The 20967-nt window shown below is 39.6% G+C and overlaps 1 protein-coding gene and 1 long non-coding RNA gene across 13 annotated transcripts in view; one reads left to right on the top strand and one right to left on the bottom strand.

The window, feature by feature from the left end:
* TMEM108 (transmembrane protein 108) overlaps positions 1-20967 on the top strand; it is a 359971-nt gene that overhangs the window by 237573 nt on the left and 101431 nt on the right. Inside the window, exon 1 of one of the 11 annotated variants that reach the window (XM_042956445.1) lies at positions 9321-9607. The exons of the other annotated variants lie outside the window; for them this stretch is intronic. The gene's annotated coding sequence lies outside the window, so the exon portion shown is untranslated. Of the gene's footprint in view, positions 1-9320; positions 9608-20967 lie in introns of those variants that run through there. 11 annotated transcript variants of the gene reach the window in all.
* Positions 1-20967, bottom strand: part of LOC122230553 — a 92928-nt gene that overhangs the window by 57515 nt on the left and 14446 nt on the right. The window contains exon 2 of one of the 2 annotated variants that reach the window (XR_006207538.1): positions 1711-1791. The exons of the other annotated variant lie outside the window; for it this stretch is intronic. This is a non-coding gene — a long non-coding RNA (uncharacterized LOC122230553). The remainder of the gene's footprint in view (positions 1-1710; positions 1792-20967) is intronic. 2 annotated transcript variants of the gene reach the window in all.

The raw sequence follows: 20967 nt of genomic DNA, 5'->3' as shown, positions 1-20967 counted from the left end.
TAGTGAGGTTAAATCATATACCCAGGGTTGAATTGGCTACAACTAAATAATAGAATTAGAATTTTAATCCCTGGACTCTGACTTCACACCCAGTGTTCATTCAGCTATTCCACTTTATTAGTTAGAGAAAAATTATGGGTTACCAAAAGGAAACAACGAGTTTTACAACTAGAGGAGAAAGTATGTTTGAGCCCTAATACAATATCCAGTGGCTGCTAGTAAGGACAACCTAGCACAAGGGGTAAAGAAAGTTTTCCAGTACCTAGAGAATGAGTGTGATTCTTATAAATAGGACAGGCCTTGGAAAAATGGGTCTGACCTATCAGTCCTTTGAATGGCCCAAGTGGTCAAGGAGACAGTTCCTGAATTGCACAGTGGATGCCCACAAATAGGTGAACGCCTTGTGAAAATCGAGCCCAGAGCCACAGAGACTAAGAGTTGGTTTTGTAGATACAAGGGGTGAGTGAGACTCTCACCATATATGGAAACCGCTAAGCCAACTCACCAACTTAGTGTATATCTTGAGCCAGCTGTTAAGTATCTTTACTTAACACCTAGTTTGGTTTAGGAACCCATATTTAGTAAAGTACTTCCTTGCTTGCCATGCCACTAACATGTGACTGTTGTAGACTTATTTTCGCAAATAAGGATATTTGCGATCTATGTGCCAGGGATCATTCTTCATAGTGAGTAAGATGATCAAGATCTCTGCCCTGTTGGAGGTTACAGACTAATTGGGGAGCCCATACAACAAGGAAATTAAAAGAAACATCAGAAAGAGAAACTTACTATGCAGAGATCTAACAAGGTTATTGTGATAGGTATGACTCAGTAGCTAGTTTGAGTGGTGAAAAAAGGCATCTCAGAGTGGGTGACATTAGGCTAAAATCTGAATGACAGGAAAAAGCCTGCTTTGCCAAAGTGGATAAAGAGGAACATTCTTGATAGGACAAAAGGGACAAAGGCCTTGAGGTGGGGATGTGTTCAGGATTGTTCAGGAACAGCTAGAGGGCCAATTTTGCTGGAGTATAGTCTGTGAATAAACCAGTGGAATAAGATGAGGTATACAAGGGGTGAGCAAAAGCAGGAAATTTGTGTTCTATTTTTAGTGTGATGGGGAGCCCTTGAAGAATTCTAAACAGAAATAACATGATATGTTATATGTTTTAAGATAGCTGGCTGCTATATGGATAATTGCTTGTAGGGGTTGGAACTGGAGTCAGGGTGACCAATTAGAAGGTAATTGTAGTAGTCAGGCCAGAGATGGTGATAGCTTGAACAAAAGTAGTAGTCATAGAAATGGAGAAACAAAATCAGGAAACCTCTTGGACGTGAGTCAACAGGACTTACTTATGGATTGGATGATACCAGAGTGAGGGGGTCACATTTAATCAACCCTGGCAGGCAGCAAGGTAAAACATGTCCTAACCAGGTAGGTTTTAGGTCCATATTTCCCCATTAATTATGTAAGCTACTTGTCCACACTTGAGTTGATGAAGTAAGGGATCCATGAACCTTTGTTGAATTTGGGTGCTGATAGCATTAACTGCATCATCTTTAGATCATGGAATAGTTTGAACAAATGGACAGCGAGAAACGGCAAGGAAAATATTGGGACTCTCTTTGGAAGTGGTAGCTGATTCATTCATCAAATATTTAATATCTGTTAGATGTAGCTGAGTGCTGTAAATATAAAAAAGTGAGAACTACCTAGAAAGCTCATACTCTTGTGTCCTTGTTGGAATCTTCTCAAACAGCACACCTGGAAGTTACATCTTTGGATTGAGATCTCTGTGGACAATAAGTCAGTTAATGTCTGCAACAGACACACCAGCCCTTTGATTTTCAGTTGGCTGTGGTCTTTCTACAGCAGGAACAATTTAGACCTTTTTCTTCTTTTTAAATTTTTTTTAATCTTTATTTATTTTTGAGACAGAGAGAGACAGAGCATGAATGGGGGAGGGGCAGAGAGAGAGGGAGACACAGAATCGGAAGCAGGCTCCAGGCTCTGAGCCATCAGCCCAGAGCCCGACGCGGGGCTCAAACTCACGGACCGTGAGATCGTGACCTGAGCTGAAGTCGGAGGCTCAACCGACTGAGCCACCCAGGCGCCCCTAGACCTTTTAATTTTTTTTTTTTTTTTTTTTTTTTTTTTTTTTTTTTTTTTAGTATATGAAATTTACTGTCAAATTGGTTTCCATACAACACCCAGTGCTCATCCCAAAAGGTGCCCTCCTCAATACCCATCACCCACCCTGCCCTCCCTCCCACCCCCCATCAACCCTCAGTTTGTTCTCAGTTTTTAACAGTCTCTTATGCTTTGGCTCTCTCCCACTCTAACCTCTTTTTTTTTTTTTTTTTTTCTTTCCTTCCCCTCCCCCATGGGTTTCTGTTATGTTTCTCAGGATCCACATAAAACCTTTTTCTTAATGCATTTCTGAAAAGAATGCTGGCATTTCTATCTACTCTTTGTGGCTGAGAATTCATTATTGTTCTCTTCATGCTCTCACTTACCTCTTCTCACCTACTCATTCCTAAGACTTATTAGTATACAGGAGCAGAAAGTATTCCTCTTTTCCTCAAGGTATATAAAACATGCCTAAAGTGCCTTATTTTTTCCTCATACAAGGTCCAAGCTACATTAATTTATCATTGAATATTTCCATTTTAAGAAGCTGTTAATTCCAATAAATGTTGATGGAGATTTGAAGCCCAAACATTTTAATGAAGTCATAAATCAAGAAGCCATAGCAGCTTTCTTCAGATGTCCTCACACAAAATTAATCTACTGGATGGAAGGTTTCCTACAGTGTTACAGCACCTGCTTTGGACAGGCAGAAACATTCCCAGCTTGGGTTTTAATAAATTACAGTCATCGAAGTATAAAAGTGATGTGGAGAAACTTGACTTCAGATGTCAGTCACTGCATGCTGTTTTCTCCTCCCCTCAGATTCTAGCTTTGGTCATACCTGGCTCTAAAGTTGCACATTACCTGGCTCTGAAGTATTACTAAGAGATGTCTTTGTTTTATTAGTTTATCCCTGCCCTTTATAACTATAGTAACCAGTGTACTTACCATTCAGATCAGGTCCCTGGTTAATATCCAGCCTTCAGTCTGCATAGCTTCATATACTCATCTTTGAAATTCTGTAGCTATTACCTTTATATATGTTGAAATGAGAAAATGTCCTATTTATGGACTAAATTCTCCCTGCTGTTTTTTCAAAAGTCTGAAAATATTCCCTTATTTATAATCTCATACTTGATGCAATTTTCTTGGGCTCATTGGATCTCTGTTTCAACATAGTATATCTGTTCTGTATAGTGTCATGTATTATTTAAATGTATTTATTATAAAATGGAACATGCACAAGCTTTACAGATTGCCAAAGAGGTTGCCGTCTGGGCAGATTTTCTTATGAACTGCATAACTCACGATCTCTTCCTCCTTCCCACTTTCATTTACCTTATAAATGAAATACCAGCATCCTGGTACCAGGTATTACCATAGTAACATAGAAAGATTGTTCAAGCAAAAATGGGAGAAAGAGAAACATCACTGAGGTTTCATCTCCATTGGCTCAAGTTTCTATGAGCCCAATGACCAAGACAGAGGGTCTGGAGAAAGCAAGGAGCCCTATTTCCGTTTCTGTCATTAGAAATGAGAGTGTTGTGGTATTTGTGAATTTTGAATACTTGGTTCATCAGATATCTAGAAGTGCTTACTGGGTGTCAAGCCCCACTGACTGCTGAGGATGCAAGCAGGAGGAGAGGGGGTTCCTGCCCTCAAAGAACTTGCAGTACAGTAATCATACCCTTTCACACAACAGAGTTGTTTTGCAAAAATCTTGCCAAAAACTCCAAACAGAATCCCCCCCCCCCTTTTTTTTTGCCAGGCATCTTTTTTCCAGATCTCTTGAGAATAGGCTCTTGAGAAACAAATTTTTATTCTGAATACCCTGCTAATGGGATAACAATGAGAATCACCATTTGAAATACTTAAACAAGCCTTCCAAGTTTTTGGAAGTTCTCTGCTACTGTAGATCATAGCTGATGGTTTCTAAAACTTTGCAAGCCAATTACTTTGTCCTGACCCCTTGAGGACACCCCAGCTAAGGTAGAGAGCACAAGAAAGAACTCCAGGCAATGGTGAACTGGAAATGTTCTTAATTTCTTGGAGAAAAACAAAATACTATGGTGGTAATTTAAAGGGAATGAATTGGAGTGACAAGGAGAAATTAACTGAATTACATTTTCTGCATAAACAAGTAAGTAGCAAGGAACATTTACGTCATCTGAAGCTAAGTTACTGCTTGAATGGGTGCTACCTTTGAAAACTATAACAGTTCTTTGGGTATGCTGTATATGCTACTGTTTACTACATTACTATTCTATCCTAATTATAGTTAAAGTAAATCCTTTTAGTGCTTAGAGAATGTGACTTAAAAGTGTAAGAATGAGATTTCTTCATGGATCTGAAAGTGTCCTGGATCATAGATGAGTTCATGGTTTTTCTGAGTTATTAAAGATAAATATTAAAGAGTATTCACTGATAAGAAAAACAGATTTGTTGATTTAATGAGTAGCTTATAATCTTGTGTTTATGTCTCCCAAAGGATTTCTGTGAAATCGTTCTTTTCACTTAAATTCAAAAATGACTAATTTCATACAGTATTTTGTGGTGAATAAGAAAAATCCACACAAAAACAGCGTGTTAGAAATTCTTTAAATTTGACCTTCCTCAAATCCTAGAACACTGCATTACAACTGCAGTCTATATGAGAAAAATTCTCAGAGTGGTAATGCTTAGAGATTACACTGATACTAAAACATCAACTTCACTGGTTTGAATGTGAATTTCATCATTCATGCCAGCCTCTGGAAGAATGGACTTTTAAGCAATCAAGTGGCCCAAAGTTAGTAACAGAAAAATGAGGACACATATAATCCTCAGCCTGAGTAATCCAAGCCTGCAGGCAGCATTTGAGCAAAGTGGAGAAGTCAGTCACTCATGCTGTCCTTCTCTAGACCATGCAACCACTGCTAGAGGGCAAAAGATGGGACATCTGCTGTGAAAGTCACATCCACTTTGGCAATGATTGTTTTCTTCCTCTCAAGCCTGATATAAGAGCAGTTAGCTATTTCAGAGTACTTATTTGATATGTCCATGGAGTGGTCATTATCTCATCCTACAAAGAGGATAATCAGTGATTTATAGAGTATTGGGGTTCTGGTGATGAAAATTCTTGGGAGTTTAGATGTTCGACTTTAGAGAAGTAAACAATAATATTGATTCACCCAACAAAAGGTGTCCTTTAGGCTAGTTTCCCTGTTGGTAATAGATTATTTTAGCCATCCCATTCTTGTGTCAAGATTGCTCATGAGCAAGAACCTCATTTGTAGCTGCTTGTCTATGACCAGAGATTGATTCTATTAAGTTGGAACTATGACTTTCTCGGGGGAAACCAGCTGGGAATGAACTTATGTCCACAGGTGACAACACTGTTTTCTAGCAAAGATAACATCATTCCCTCTCCAAGTGGTCATTACGTTATGTTCCTTTCTGCTTCGGGTACAAAATCATCACAAAAAGAAGCAGTGATGTTCTAAGCACATGTCCTAACTTTTTAAGTAGTCCATGATATGCGTCTAGATCTCTTTGGAGAAAAACATGAAACCATGAATGTACAAGCAGATCTGGACTTGATGATTATCTGTAAAACAGTCCATGGAGAAATTACCTAACTTCCAGAGTTGCTGAGGGGACTAAATGGGAGAATGCAGGTGTGTCAATGAGGAAAACAGGAAGCAGAAATCATGCTAGATAGTTTAAGCAGAAGGGGATTGCAGATAAGGAGTTAAGTGCTTATGAAACTATTGGAAATTTCAGACATTAGAAATCAGAAACTACTAGGTCCAAGGACACACCAGTGTAGCAGCAATCCAGAGGTTTTAGACCCCAGGGACCACCACAGTTCTCTGTAAGCACCGACAAAGCCATGATGAAGATACTGAAACACTGAACACAGCTGCCTCACTGCTTCTTATTCTAAGGAGGAGCTGTAGAAGTAGGGCAATGGTCTCTTGCTTGCTTCTTCCTTCCAGGTTTCTCACAAGCATGTAATACACACCTAGAATGCTGCTACACACTGTAATCTAGGGAACATGATTTTAAGTTTTTCAGTCTCTCCAGCTAGAAAGAGGGTAGAATGGAAATTGGGAAAATCAAGTCATATTATTTACCATAGCAGGGAAGTACTTAACCCCATACTTGCTGAATTCTAATTATGTTACGCTGCTTTTGATATTAAATATAACATAGTACTTTGAACCCTGGTGTCTTGGCCCTCATTTCCTAGAGTTCTTTTGACAAGTTGATTTTTAATGACACCCAGATGACTGAGGAGTCTTTCCTCTCCCAAGACTTAAAGTCAGCTATTGGCTTGGGAGGCTCTGGTGATTTGGTTGACACTGCTGCCAAAGCTTTCAGGGCACAAGTCATGACCAGGTTGCCCGTGGAACATACAGATTTACTTGGGAATACCCCTCATTAGCAGGTAAAATCAAGAATCTCAGTTAGTAGTTCCAGAGGAGAAACAGTTTGGTCTATAACCTATAGAATTGTGTTATCCAATATGATAGCCTCTAAATACATGTGGTGATTTAAATTAGTTAATAAATAAATAAATAAATAAACTTCTAAATAAAATTAGAAGTTTTCAATAGCCACATGTGTTAGTGGCTACCATAATGGACGGTGCAGATATAGAATATTTCCATCAATTGCAGAAAGTTCTGTTGGACCGCACTGCTAGAATGTGTCTTCACGTGTGGATCAGAACTTACATGTGTATCTCTAAACTGTACAATCTTTGTAATTTTTTTACAATATTAATGACATCAAGTATCATTTTAGGACCCCAGCCCTTTCCCAGTCTGCATCTATAGTCTAGCACTTTTACATGACACCGAAAGCTTCCCTTTGTGTTTGGCAAGGAAAGTTGGTGATAGCTATTTGATACCTCAGTGACTGGTTGACTGTTATCAAAAGTTGGTTATTCCTGGATGGGCCAATTTGGCATAGATCCACTAGGAATCATCAAAGCCAGACATAGGCAAGACAGGATCCTTTGATTACGTGTTCTTTTTTTTTTTTTTAACTTAACTCCCTCCAGACAGCAGCTTCTTCCTGATTCTAACATTCTGTATGCCTTTGGGGTTTGATGTTCTACCTAAAAGCTTTGAAATAATTCATTTAAAAACTTGTCCTTGAGCTCCCAACCTGTTAGTGGACAAAACACATGCTTTGGGTTGGGTGATCACTGTAGCCTGCACTATAGTGCAGCACTAACTTACAGATAAAATAAACCTATCCTTGCATCATTTGTTGAGGCTACCATACTGTGATTCTGAGTCCTGTGTATAGGAACCTTTATGGCCAATGTCACTAACATTGATTCTGTACCTACAAGCTTCCATCTCCACCTTCCGTCTTTGGCACGCACAGATGTGTTGGGAGAATATCCCAAGTTTGGACTGCCTGGTGAGGAACTGGAGTGGAGAGAGATCTACTGTTGAGCTTCTGCAAAAAGCCTGAGTGAGACCATTGAAAATGAGTGAAATATTCATGCTGCTTTCTCCTCCAGGGTCTGTAATTCTCTTATATCAAGTCAGATGACAACAAAACTACATATGTTATTGTTTGGCTCACCATAGAAATACCTTCACCACCCTAGCATTTTACAATATGTATTTAGCTTTCTTAAAAGTGGCTGTATGTAAAAGTGTCCTGCTTTGGTTAAAAAAATACATCAAAGACATCATTTACTGCGTTATTCAGTGGCTTCTTACATAAAGACTTGGGAGGTAAATCCCTCCTATAATTCAGTACCAGGGCAAAAGTTGTCTTTACATATGAACTTATATGCTCCCTTTTTCAAATGTTGAGAGTTGTCCAATTCATTAAAATCTTTTTGCCTTGGCTCTGAGGATGTTCTTTAAAAAAAAAAAAAAAAAATGTGTTCACTTGCAATAGTTCTCCAAGCCTAGATTTTCTGGTATAATATTTATCCCCCACCCAGCCATATCACTTATTATTATACCTTCCTATATTTAAGAGTTTTGGGTTTTGTTATTGTTGTTTTGTTTTAGTAATTTTTTATTCTATTCTCTTATCTTTGGGCATAGAATAAACATCAATAAACCAGTGAGTAACAACTTGGATATGAATAGTCACCTGTGGAGACTTTTAAAATGTACGTGTCTGGAGCTTATCTCACAACTAGTGAATCAGAATCTCTGGGGCCAGGACTGGAGTATGTATGTGTACGTGGAGTATTCTTTTAAATATCAACAGGTAATTCTCACATGTTCTTTTGGTTAAGAGCCATTGAAGCAACTCAATGAATGGTGTGATAACAAGCTGAAAATTAAGTGGTTAACAAATTGAGTCATAGCTGGCCCGTGTGAGATGCCAGGTCAAACAAGTGGTGAGGGTTGCTTACAGGACTTCCAAGATAAAGGGATGTAGTTGCTGTAAAGTCATGATTCAAGGGCAGTTGACTTCATTCATTTGTCCATTCTAGCTATGTGCCAGGCACTGTGATTGGCACTGAGGATACCAAAATGGTACAGTTCCCTGCATCTAGGGTGCTTATAGTCTAGTGGGACTATCAGACATATAGATAATGACTGAACATTATAATAAATACAGATATGGATACATGCTCAAAGCATCATGGAAGCCCAAAGAAAAACCATCTGGCCAAATTTTTGAGTGAAGAGGTCAATGAAGGCTTGCTGGAGGAAACATCTAGAGATCTGGATCTCAAAGGATGAATAGGAGTTTTCTAGATGAATGGTTTTCCCAGAAGAGGGGCCAGCAGTTTATGGGAGATGCACACTGTGTAAAGAGCATCTATTTCTGCACAAAAAATTTCCTCCAAACTGAGTGACTTAAAACAACAAATACTATCTCATTATTTCTTTGGTTCAGGAATTTGGAAGTGGCTTGGCTGAGGGGTTCTAGCTAGAGGTCTGTCATTTGGTTGCAGTCATCTGAAGACTTAACTGGGACTGGAGGATCAACTTCCAAATGGTTCACTCATGTGACTGTTGGCAAGAAGCCCCAGTCCTTTACCGTGTGGGTTTCTTGATATGCCTGCCCACATGTCCTCATGACATGACAGTTGGCTTCTCCCAGAGCAAATGATCCAAAAGAGGACAAGGAAAAAGCCAAAACATCTTTTATGACCTAATCTTTGAAGTCACACAAAATTCTGGTGATTACACAGGTCGTCTTATGCAACATGGGAGGGGAGACCACACCAGGGTATCAGACAGGATGTAATATCTTGTTGCGATCACTGTAGAACCTGGCTACCATACAAGGACATCAAGCTTAAGATGGAGGAGTGGCAAAAGAATCTGGCAAGGTGCTGGGCCCAACCAATCATGAAGGAGCCCAAAGGCCATCATTAAGAAGCTGAAACTTTATTTAGTAGGCAATGTGGAGCCACTGTAGGAGTGGTAAGAAGAGAATTTGATGGGTTCAGATTTACATTTCAGAAAGACCTCTTGGACAATATGAAGAGTTTGGAACAGAAGGGTGAGTGAGCTATCATAAAGTCCAGTGAGATGATGCAGACCCAGGCCAGGGCAATGTGGCATGGAAATGTAGAACTTTGCTATTCAAAATATGGTCCATGGAGCATAACGCCAAGTAGCATTAGTGTCATCTGAGAGCTTGTAGAAATGTAGGATTCAGCCTAGATATACTGAATAGAATCTGACTTATATGGACCTAAAAGTTTGGGAAGTACTATGGTAGAGGATGCAGTAGAAATAATTAGGAATGTGAGTGTTGAGGAAGAAAGAGGACAGAAGATTGACTTACAAATCATATTTGCTCCACTTCAAAGCTAGATAGCATGTTGTAAACATTTTTACCTGAGCCTACAGAATGAATCCAGAGAGCTGTGCATATGCACAGTGTCACTGTTGATGTGATACAATCTAATAACAAGAAGACATTCTCTTTTATTACAAATTGTAGTCATGTAAGTGGTGCCAACAAAGGAAACCTACGAATACTTCTCTGTTGTAAAGTTTTATATTATTTTCCAAACAGCTTATCTGTTTTGTCTGAGAGTCTGAAGAACAGATACCTAAATTTTCAGAATAGAGGCCATGAGGAATGGAATAACATAATAATACGATAACAGGGATTTGGAAAGCTATGAGATAATGCACATTCTGGAAAATGTCCTGATTTTCAGGTGACCTTTCCAAGCATTGTCTTTTCTGGGATCAGATTTGGGAGCCAATTAACTGCTGGGACTCAAACAGTAAATGTTTGCCAGGAAATCCATTACTTGCATTATGGTCAATGGGAGCCACCACCCAGTGGTTTTTTTTTGTTTTTTTTTTTGTTTTTTTTTTTTGCATTTGTTAAGTATAAGTGCATCGTGTGATGTCTGCAGGCTGGCAAACACCAGTTGTCTATATGTGTGCTATATGCCAGTCTTTGCTTTTTTCTTTCCTTCCTCTACTCACTTCTTTGCAATTAGGAAAATTATGTAAATGAATTAGTTCTGGAGCTCAAACTTAAATATATATATGTTAGCCAGTTCTGCAAAGAAAGAGGGAGGGAGCAGGGGAGGGAATATGAATGGATGACTGGAAAAATGGAGAGGGAGGGAGAAGGGAGAGGGAAAGAACCTCCAGAACACTTATAACCAAACATTGGCACAATGAGAGTGCTTTATTCATGGAGGAAGAAGAGTTTCTGGTGAGTTATTGATCATTTATTGAGTCCTTTTTAACTGTTGGCTTCTCACAATGCTATGAAGTGACCTGTTGCCATTTAGAGTGATTAGGCAGTTCCCTGACCAGTAAATCTGAAGCTGCCAGTAATTATACTGCCTTAAATTGTAAAACTCTAAGCTGCCTGTCACCTATAAACTCTGTGGGATTCCCAAGGATCCCTAGTTGTAACTAGGAAGTCCTCAATAAGACTGCACCCCTCCTGAGCTTAAGCCGCTTCCATGTCAATACTCCCAACCCAAACTGTAAGCAAATATTGAGATCTACCTTTTCCTTATGGAAATGAGCTAGTTAAGAGGTAAGAAATGCTAATTAAGATCATTCCCAGCTATTTTGTGAAAGATAAACTTCATTTTCCTCTTTTTGATTATGTCAGTACAATGGGCATCATATCCCTATTCCTCAGATTTTCTTTTGAAGGCATTCTTTTGAGATTCCAAAAGATCATGTATCAGAGAATTTGCAACTTGTCCTCTCCCCCAGTTTCCAGCTTTAGTTTTCTTGGTCCTCATTACCCTACTCTTCAGTATTTCATCCATAATACTAATCACCTTCCAAACGACAATATAATTTGCTTTATTTTTTTTAATTTTTTTTAACATTTATTTATTTTTGAGACAGAGAGAGACAGAGCATGAACGGGGGAGGGGCAGAGAGAGAGGGAGACACAGAATTGGAAACAGGCTCCAGGCTCTGAGCCATCAGCCCAGAGACCGACGCGGGGTTCGAACTCACAGACCGTGAGATGGTGACCTGAGCTGAAGTCGGACACCCAACCGACTGAGCCACCCAGGCGCCCCCAGTATAATTTACTTTATTATCAATCTCCCTCCACTAGAATGTAAGCTACACAAAAACAGGAATTATTTAGTCTTTTGTGTTTAATGCTATAGCTCTAGCACCTAGAAAATCTAGTATCTAGAACACAGTAGGTACTCAATAAATGATATCTGAATAAAGATCCTAAAAGACCTTGAAACCCATTTAGTGCCTTTACTTAGAGATAATGAGATTAGAATGCTGAGTTTGTGACTTGCTGAGGGCCACAAAGTTATTTTGCAGAGACTCGAACCCAGATCTTCCTCTCAAGCCTGTGTCCTTTCTGCTACTCACTGCTGCTTTTAGCTGGTGGAGCTGGGTTGGGGACTGGAAACTATTGGTCCTAATCCATAAAAAGGGACTTTCTGAGTCTCGCTCAGAAATAGGCAGGCATCATAGACACCTTCTGCTCTCAAAAAGACCTTGGCAGTTAGATGTGGCTGAAACCTTTTGTTTCATGGTCATATTAGCCAGTTTTTGCAGCAGGGTTTTTCTTCCTACTTGAAGAATGCCCCCACATACACACAATTCTCCAGCCACCCCAGATCAGCACACAGTTCTATCAGGAAAAGGGCCATAACCCTCGGCCCCAACCTTCCTTGTGCAGCTTGGGCAGAGGGACTGGTAATGGAATTATTGAGGTACTGAAGCACACCTTCTAAGTTTTGGGGGGATTTTTGGTCACAAAACAAAACACTATTTTGATCTTTAAACCAGGATACTATGTTCTGTGACTTTGGTTCTTACCATTCCTAGTTACTTCAGATGATCACATATCCTAGCTCTGTACCCCAAAACCATACCTAAACATCTGAGCAGTCATGCCATGCCCATTGTCCTACTCCATACCACCCCAACCATCCCCAAGGGGCCAACAAGTAGAATTGGAGAAACCAGGCAAGATTGAGCAAACTAATTGATGAAGAGGGTAAGGAGTTCTATGTAAAGGGAAGAACTAGGAAACAGAAAGAGGACCAGGGCTTGACAGCCCTGCAGAGGCAAATCATCTAGGGAATTGAATCAGCTACATCAAAGTGTCATTAGGAAATACTAACTTTTTACCCAGCGAGTGCTGTGTCCACAACCTCTCTCACAAGGCCCCAAACTTCCCTATTATAGGGCTATCGTTTTTCAATCGAAATACTTGAATTTAATGATTCAAAAGTCATTGCTTGGAAATAATTTCTTACATGGTGTTGGATCTCTAGAGAAAATGTAGGTCTTTTCTGCCTGTTAGATGCTGTTCACAAAAGAGAAAGCAGGAATTAACAGTATGGTTCAGTTGGCTTCAAAGAACCACCCAGCTAGTGTGTGAGTTCAGGAAGTGTCTCGTTTGCAGGAAAAGAGTAATCAGCACACCAGGCACTCCTCTGATTCTCCTGGGACTTAGAGGAGGCAGAGCTCAAAGGCTACATTGATAGACTATCATGAACCAGCCCCTACCTAGAATAACAAGCCAAGCTTGTTTTTATCATTTCACCTCTCTCTAGCCTACAGGCTGGCCTTATACCTGCCACCTTGCATTCATTCATCTGAATGTGTGTGTTAGGCTCTGTGCTAAGTATGCACCAAGGAGGCAAAGAGGAGTCCAACACAACGTCTGTCTTCGAAGACAGTTTTCAGATTTTTAGTAAAGATGTAAGTAGGTGAACTAGTAATCAAAATTGTTGATTAAAATTTTTGGCAAAATTCATGCAACATAGTAAAAATACATTGACATTAGGTTGTGAGCTCTTAATTCTGCTTCAGGAGCTAAAGTAGGCCTCGGAGAGGAATTGCCATCTGAGCTTTGTGCCTCATCATTTCCCTTAAGGCCATCAGATTCCCAGATTGTCATCAGTAAACCCAAATAGGATATTTCCTCACCTAGGACTTTTGTGTCCTTTTTTCTTTATCAGACATCTGATTTGTAGTCTAACACTTAGGGCAGTGAAAAGAGCATGCTAGATCCTCTGACTCTAACTCAGCCTTGTAAGGACAACATACACATTTTTCTAAAGGTAGATTTGTTGTAATATTTGAAGAAAGACTTCTGGAAACTTTCTTGAGGTGTAGGAAACCCCATAGACCCTACCCTCATTACTGCATAGAACCATCTAAGTTTAGACCTGAACTGAACTTCCAAATCAACTTATTTTGTTTATAGTTAATGGACATCAAAGCCTCAGAAGACTAAAGGACTTCCCAAAGTCACACAACTAACCATAGGCAGCACTGAGTCTAGGACCAGGCCAAAGTTTTACACTTTTTAATGGTACTGTGCAGGTCACTCAAAGGAACACACATCTGTCAGCATAATGGGGTGAATAGGAATGGGCATGACACTCAAAGAGGAGATGATATGTGTGAGATATTACTGAATCATAGAGCTGGAAGGAACGATGGAGGTCATCTTGCCTACCTTTCTCATTTTCTTGATGACAATATAGAAGCAGGGAAGGTGAACTTAATCATCTCAACCAGAGGAGGTACTACTTTCTTTGGGGGACTTGTAAATACATGTGATCATTTTTGGTTGTCTCAGTGACTAGTGAGTGATACTCACTAATGGGCAGGTGCCAAGGATGCTACACATATTGGGATGGAACAGTCCTACCTGATGAGGACTCACCCAGCCCCAGATGTTATGAGATCTACATGACTTAGCTTAAAGCAAAAGAGCCTGTTAGGAGTGAAGAAGGGACTGGGCTCTGTGGTAGTTTACAGAGCAGTAGTTCATCATTGTGGGTGTGTTTGGAGGTAGGTCTTAAACCCCTCTGAGAATTGACTTAAAACAATCTCTTTGTGGAAACCTTCACATACACATGAACTCTTCACTTAATTTTAATGGGTTTATGAGTCCATTTAAGCCCATCCAGGGACCCCGGGTTAATAACTCTGGCCTAGAAAGACATAAAGGTAGAAGAAATTAAATATGTATATATTTTCTTATGGATAAAAGAGTGTCTGCCTAATGGAATGAATAATAAATGTGTCTTTTTTTCTTATCAAGTGGGCACAGTGCTATCCACACTAATAGACTGTCTTTCTTTTGTTCATTCATCAGGAAGCTTGGATTTTGTCCATCACTTGAAAACTATAGCTCATATTTCCTAGTGAGAGCCAAGTGAACACTGAATCCGCTCCCAGCGCTTTCTTCCCCTTTCTTACCCCCACATTAAGAAATACTGGGAGCAGGGCAGAGGTGAGAATGAGTGTGTACTTCAAGGATCCCTCTCCCTGAGCTCTGAAGTGTCTCTTCTGGCTGCGTGTTGGAAAGAGTGCAGGTTTTAAATGTTAGTCAAGATGTAAATCATACACTTTTAAAATTTTTCTAAGTGGGCAATTTCTGACTCATTAAATCAGCTAAATGGCAAATGTTCCATTTCAGGATTCTGTATCCCTTCCATTTGTAACAGGTAGTGGATTATGAAGCCTCTGTGGTGCTGTTGAAGAGAGGAGGGAGGGCAGGGATGAAGGTGGAGAGAAGGGCTGGGAAGAGAAGAGGAAAGGTGGACAGCTGGCTACCCCTCTGTGAAAAAGGACTTAGGGTCACATGTAAAAGGACCAAACTGACATTTCAGGTAGTTACTCTTCAAGAGCTTTACCTGTGTCTCATTTATACCTGACAGAACCCTCTGGGACATATTTTCTTGTCCATTTTACTAATGAAGAAACTGTGAGAAAGTAAGTGAGAGTGATTAACTTTTTCAGTTAAGTCAAAATTCAGACCAAGCCCTGTGTGACTCCTTGGCTAAGTTCTCCCCACCCCAGTGCTTCCCAGGCACCCAGCTAGTTTGTGTAAATGAGTGAATGCAGCTAACAATGCTTTCTTTTTTTTTTCTTCCAAGTTTTTATTTAAATGCCAGTTAGAGGGGGGAAAAAAGTTACAGAGAGGGAGGGAGGCAAACCATAAGAAACTCTTAAAAACTGAGAGTAAACTGAGGGTTGATGAGGGGTGGGAGGGAGGGGAAAGTGGGCGATGGGCATTAAGGAGGGCACCTGTTGGGATGAGCACTGGATGTTGTATGGAACCAATTTGCCAATAAATTTCATATTTAAATAAATAAATAAATAAAATAAATATATTTTAAAAAGTAAAAAAATAATAAAAAATAATAAATTCCAGTTAGTTAACATACAGTGTAATATTAGTTTCAGGTGTAGAATTCAGTGATTCATCACTTTCATATAACACCCAGTGCTTATTACAACATGTGCCCTCCTTAATACCCATCACCCATTTAACCCATCCCCCTGCCCACTTCCTTTCCAACAACCCTCAGTTCATTCTCTGCAGTTAAGAGTCTGTTTTATGGTTTGCCTCTCTCTTTTTTCCTCCTATGTTCATCTGTTACATTTCTTAAATTCCACATATGAATGAGATCATATGGGATTTGTCTTTCTCTGACTTATTTCACTTAGCATAATACTCTGTAGCTCCATCCATGTTGTTACAAATGGCAGGATTTCATTCTTTTTTATTCAGCCAACAGTGCTCAAACAGCTAAAATTATCTGTAAAGCAAGTGCCTCCATAGTGTCAAAAATTACAGCAGCCTCCCCAGCTACAGGAACCTTCTCAAATTGCTCTGGGTCATTCCAGGATGCTGAGGACGAGGCTACAGATGTTTATTTAGCTTTTCTGATGGTCTGTGCTTCTATCAAGACCAAATGGAATGCTGTCAAGACAACATCTCATGAGTTTCCTTCTCTCTTTCTTATGACTTTGAATCTTGTCTTCTCAACTGATGGGAGAAACCAAGACCACTGCTAAATGCATAGTGCCTGGGAATGGCAGTCCCTGGGAGCTCCCCAGACCTGGCATGGACACATCAAAAAGGAGTTTGCAGGGATACCTGGCTGGCTCAATCAGTGGAGCATAGGACTCTTAATCTTAGAATTGTAAGTTCAAACCCCATATTGGGTTTAGAGATTATTTAAAATCTTTTTTTAAGAGAGGGGGTTAGTTTGCATCTACTTTAACAGGGTGGCTTCCACTTAGCTGGCGGCTTAGTTTTGTCCCCCAAAGTTCTTTGCCCTTATCCCCTTAGAGATTTGTTTCTCCCTGAGTTCAGCCAAATAGAGTGTGTTCTGATGGGCGAGAAGTCCTTTTCCATTGCCTCCTGTGGCGGGAGTTGTAGTTAGTGCCGAACAAATGACTCCCTTCCCACTGTGATAGTACTTCCCATTCCCTCAGGTGACTAGGATCTGATTAACTGAATACCTTGTTTCTATAAGGTTATCTTTCTGAAGGTAGTGGACCTTTGTGCCATTTGTCAACCAGAGTAAGACACATCTCCATTCTCTCTGCTAAATGTGAGTTTCCACCTCTTGACACATTTCCAACATTGTTGGAGTTGTTGGAGGAGCTTACCTCTACCAGAGTTTCTGGCTGAAATTCTACTGCCTTTCATGCAGGGCACTCCCAGCCTCTTTTGTTCTGAATTTGTTGGGAAATATCCCATCAAATGGAACTAGGAAGGTAAAAATCTTTTTCATTTGCTTTTCTCTGTCTCATCTTCTTCTGCCTGAAACTGTTAGTTCCAAGTTGGTGCTTGATTTTACTACTTCCAACAGCAGGGATCACAGATATTCAAGCAGACTCTGGAAGTGGTCTTAGAATTCCATTGCCAAGTGTGGAGCCTGAAGACTGTTGAGAGTCCTATCATTTGAGGATTTTCTTGCTGGAATGAGGTCTTTTAAGGAGAAATGGAAAAAGCACTAGACCACAAGTTGGGAGACCAAAGCTTTAGTTGGACTCAGCAACTAACTATGCCTCCATGACCCACATCACTTTCTTATCCAGTTTTCATGGCTGTAAGGAGTTTTACAATTAGTCTCTAAAGCAGTGCTGTCTACCAGAAATATAATAGGATCCACATGAGTAATTTTAAATTTGTTAGTAGCTGCATTCAAACTAGGAAAGGGGCACCTGGTTGGCTCAGTCGGTTAAGCTTCTGTCGATTTTGGTTCAGGTCATGATCTCACAGTCGTGAGATCAAGCCCCGAGTTGGGCTCTGTGCTGACCATGCAGAACCTGCTTGGGATTCTCTCTCTCTCCCTCTCTTTCTGCTTCTCCCCTGCTGATGCTCACTGTTTTTCTCAAAATAAAAAAATAAACACTTTTTTAAAAAAAACTAGGAAAAATAAACGGGTAAAATTAATTTTCATAATATATTTTATTTAACCTAATGTCTTCAAAACAATATTATTTCAACATGTTATATTTCATATTCTTTTTCCATGCTAAGTCTTTGAAATCTGATGTGTATTTTACATTAACAGTGCATCTCAGTTCAGACTAGACACATTTCAAATGTTCAGTGTGGCCACATGTAGCTAATGGCTACTATATTGGACAATGCAGTTTTATAGTCTTTTCTGGATATTAATTTTTTAATCTGCCACACTTCTTGAAACTCTTGAGGTCAGATGCACAACTCAGAAGTTTTCATATTTTAAAAGGCAATAAAATATCACATATTATGATATGTATGGTATATTATGGTATACATACCCCCTAGGTGTTCTAGAGCAGCACTCCATGACCAAACAAATATTTCTGTAGCAAAAAGTATGACAGTTTATGCTAAAGGAGATAAAGACAATAAATAGCATCTGTGGGTAGAATATTGCTGCCTAGTGAGTTAGATAAAAAAACTTGCCATTTTTAGAGGGTTTTACCTTTTGAAATTATAGATAAAGGATTGTGAATCTCTACCATGAAAACTGTGTGCATTTAGGTTTAGTGTTTAGTTTTACTTATCAAAAATCAGCCCAGTATCAATATGACAATGCAGTTGTCCATGTGCTAGCCATGGACATGGCATAATGGTTGAATCTTGTCCTTTGTTTTCAATCTCATTAGTGACAACTGTCTCCAGTAAGTGTAAAAGGTGATCTATGGGACCTAGACTTAGGATTGCCAGGTAAAATACAGGATGCTCATTTACGTGTGAATTTCAGATAATCATCAAACAATTTTTTTAGTGTAAGTATGCCCACACAATATTTGAATTTTAGATAAAGTTTATCTGAAATTCTGGCTAATCTGGGCCTCCTGTATTCTTATGTACTAATTAACTCTGACAGGTTAAAAGCTGTTTCAGCAAGTAGAGCTCTGCCTCTTGCAGACCAGCTAAGAAAGTGTGAGGGAAGACTGATTTTCTCATCTTGTACCACATTTACTCAGAGAAACCATAGTTAAAGTGAATGGAAATCTGGATGTTTAATTCCAGAATCCAAAAAATTAAGAATGACAAAGAATTCATGTGGTGTTTGCAATCCTCATGGCATAGGTCAGTGCAAGGGAACTTTGATAAGCCAAAGGCTAATTGCTGATCTGACTAACATTCTTTTTTTTTTTTTTTTTGAGAGAGAGTGGGTGCAGGGGTGAGGGGCAAAGGGAGAGGGAGAGAATCCTAAACAGGCTCCATGCTCCAGCCTGACGCCAGCCACAATACTGAGATCATGACCTGAACCAAAATCAAGGGATGCCCAACTGACTGAGCCACCCAGGCACCCCTGACTAATGTTCTTAATTGCCTTAAAACCATTAAGAACCTTGTCAGGTCATAAGCCACAAACTAATCATGTGACCACTGACTTGGGGACTTCTTAATCTTCGCCAAGGATTTCATAAAGAAAACCAGGAAGAGTTTTAAATTAGGAACAATCTGTTTTTTTGTTTTTTTGTTTTTTTTTTTTTTAATGAGGGGAGGGATTTGTTGAGAGCATAACTCCCTCCCTGAATGCCTCAGAAATGAAGAGGTGCCAAGAGGAAGTGCTGCTTTAAGAACCATCTGGCTCACCCAGGTGCGGGGATGGGAAGGCTTGAAGACTGCATCAGAAATGGACCTTGGCTTCTGTAAAGAGCATCCAGCATTCCCTGCCAAGTTGGACACTTTGTCTCTCAAAGAGTCAGCAGAAGCAGGTGGCAAATTTGACAGACTAAGGAGAGATAGCATGGTATCCACTCATTCAGTGAGGTGCACTCAGGATCCCTCAAACTTTAGTGACATCCTTTCCAATGACTTGTAAAAGTGCTAGATCAACATCAACATGACTGAGGAACAGTTCCAGATTAAAAGGGACTAAAGGTATATGACATGGAAATGCACTGCATGATCTTGGATTGAACCCTGGGTCAGAAAAAAAAAAAAAAATTTATAAAGGACATTATTGAGAAATTTGAAATATAAGTGAAATTTGACATATAAGTAATTTATTAGACAGTAATTTTGTCATTAAAATTCCTGATCATAATTGTACTGTGGATATGTAAGAGAATGCCTTCGTTCCTAGTTTTTAAGGATAAAATTTATTTTGTTTTTAAATCATTCAGGGGAAAAAAAATTACACAAGTACACATAGAAATGTGGTAAAAGTTAACTGTTGGTAAATCTGTGGGAAAAGTACAGAAGTTCATTATATTTTTCTTGTAACTTTTTAGTAAGGATTTTTTAATAAAAGAAGGTTGGGGGTAGGGGGGTGGCAGACTGACACAATCCAACAACTGGTGTTCCAAAGGAATAACCATGGGAGAAGGTGAGTTTCCCTGCCTCCCTGAATTAGGAGCTACCAGAATTAAATTAGTTTTAGTCTCTTTGCCCTTTAACTTGCCTGATTTTCATTTTCAGAGGAAGTGTGGTATAGTGGTTAGATACAGTCAGCCCTGATGTATTCAGTAAGACACTGCAGTGCCCTCATTGTTTAACCTTGCTGAGCCTCAGTTTCTTAATCTGTAAAATTGGGGTTCTGTAACTTCCCGCTCAGCCTTGCTATTAGGATTGGAGGTGATGTTTGCAAAGCACCTGGCCAAGTGTCTGGCATGTAATAGGTACTCCCTCAAAATTAAATCAATCTTTGTTTCCACAGGCAGACCATGGCTTGCTGGCTCCATAGTCTTTTATTTTTGTTGGGAACAGAAAACAGCAGTCTGTCACCAAGTATGTGGATCTGAGACTCTGTCTCTGTCGCATTTGAAACCCTCTAATTGCCAACCCCAGTGGAAAGCCTATTTTTTTTAACTGCTCTGAACAGTGTTTCCAAGCATGATTGGTTTCCTAGCAGGCATAATCACATCGGACAAAACCACTGTAAGCCTTTTCTAGAATGCTTTTGAAAATCTTTTCTTTTCCAACTGCCATGTAGCATGAAAAGCAGGATCAGGTTATCAGCTCAAAGGTTTGAAAAGGATGAAATTAACTCTGGACTTTAACCTCGAGACAAATGACCTCAAGACATGGGAGGTAAAGTAGTAAGAAAAAATGTCTGGGGCTGTGAGTGAATGGCAGTGACACTGAACTAGAAACCAAAAGACTTGGATAAGAAATGCTGGCTC

This window comes from Panthera tigris, chromosome C2 (assembly GCF_018350195.1).
Source record: "Panthera tigris isolate Pti1 chromosome C2, P.tigris_Pti1_mat1.1, whole genome shotgun sequence".
NCBI lineage: Eukaryota > Metazoa > Chordata > Mammalia > Carnivora > Felidae > Panthera > Panthera tigris.
The sequence above is the reverse complement of the archived record's forward strand: the minus strand, read 5'-3'. Positions and strand labels throughout refer to the sequence as shown.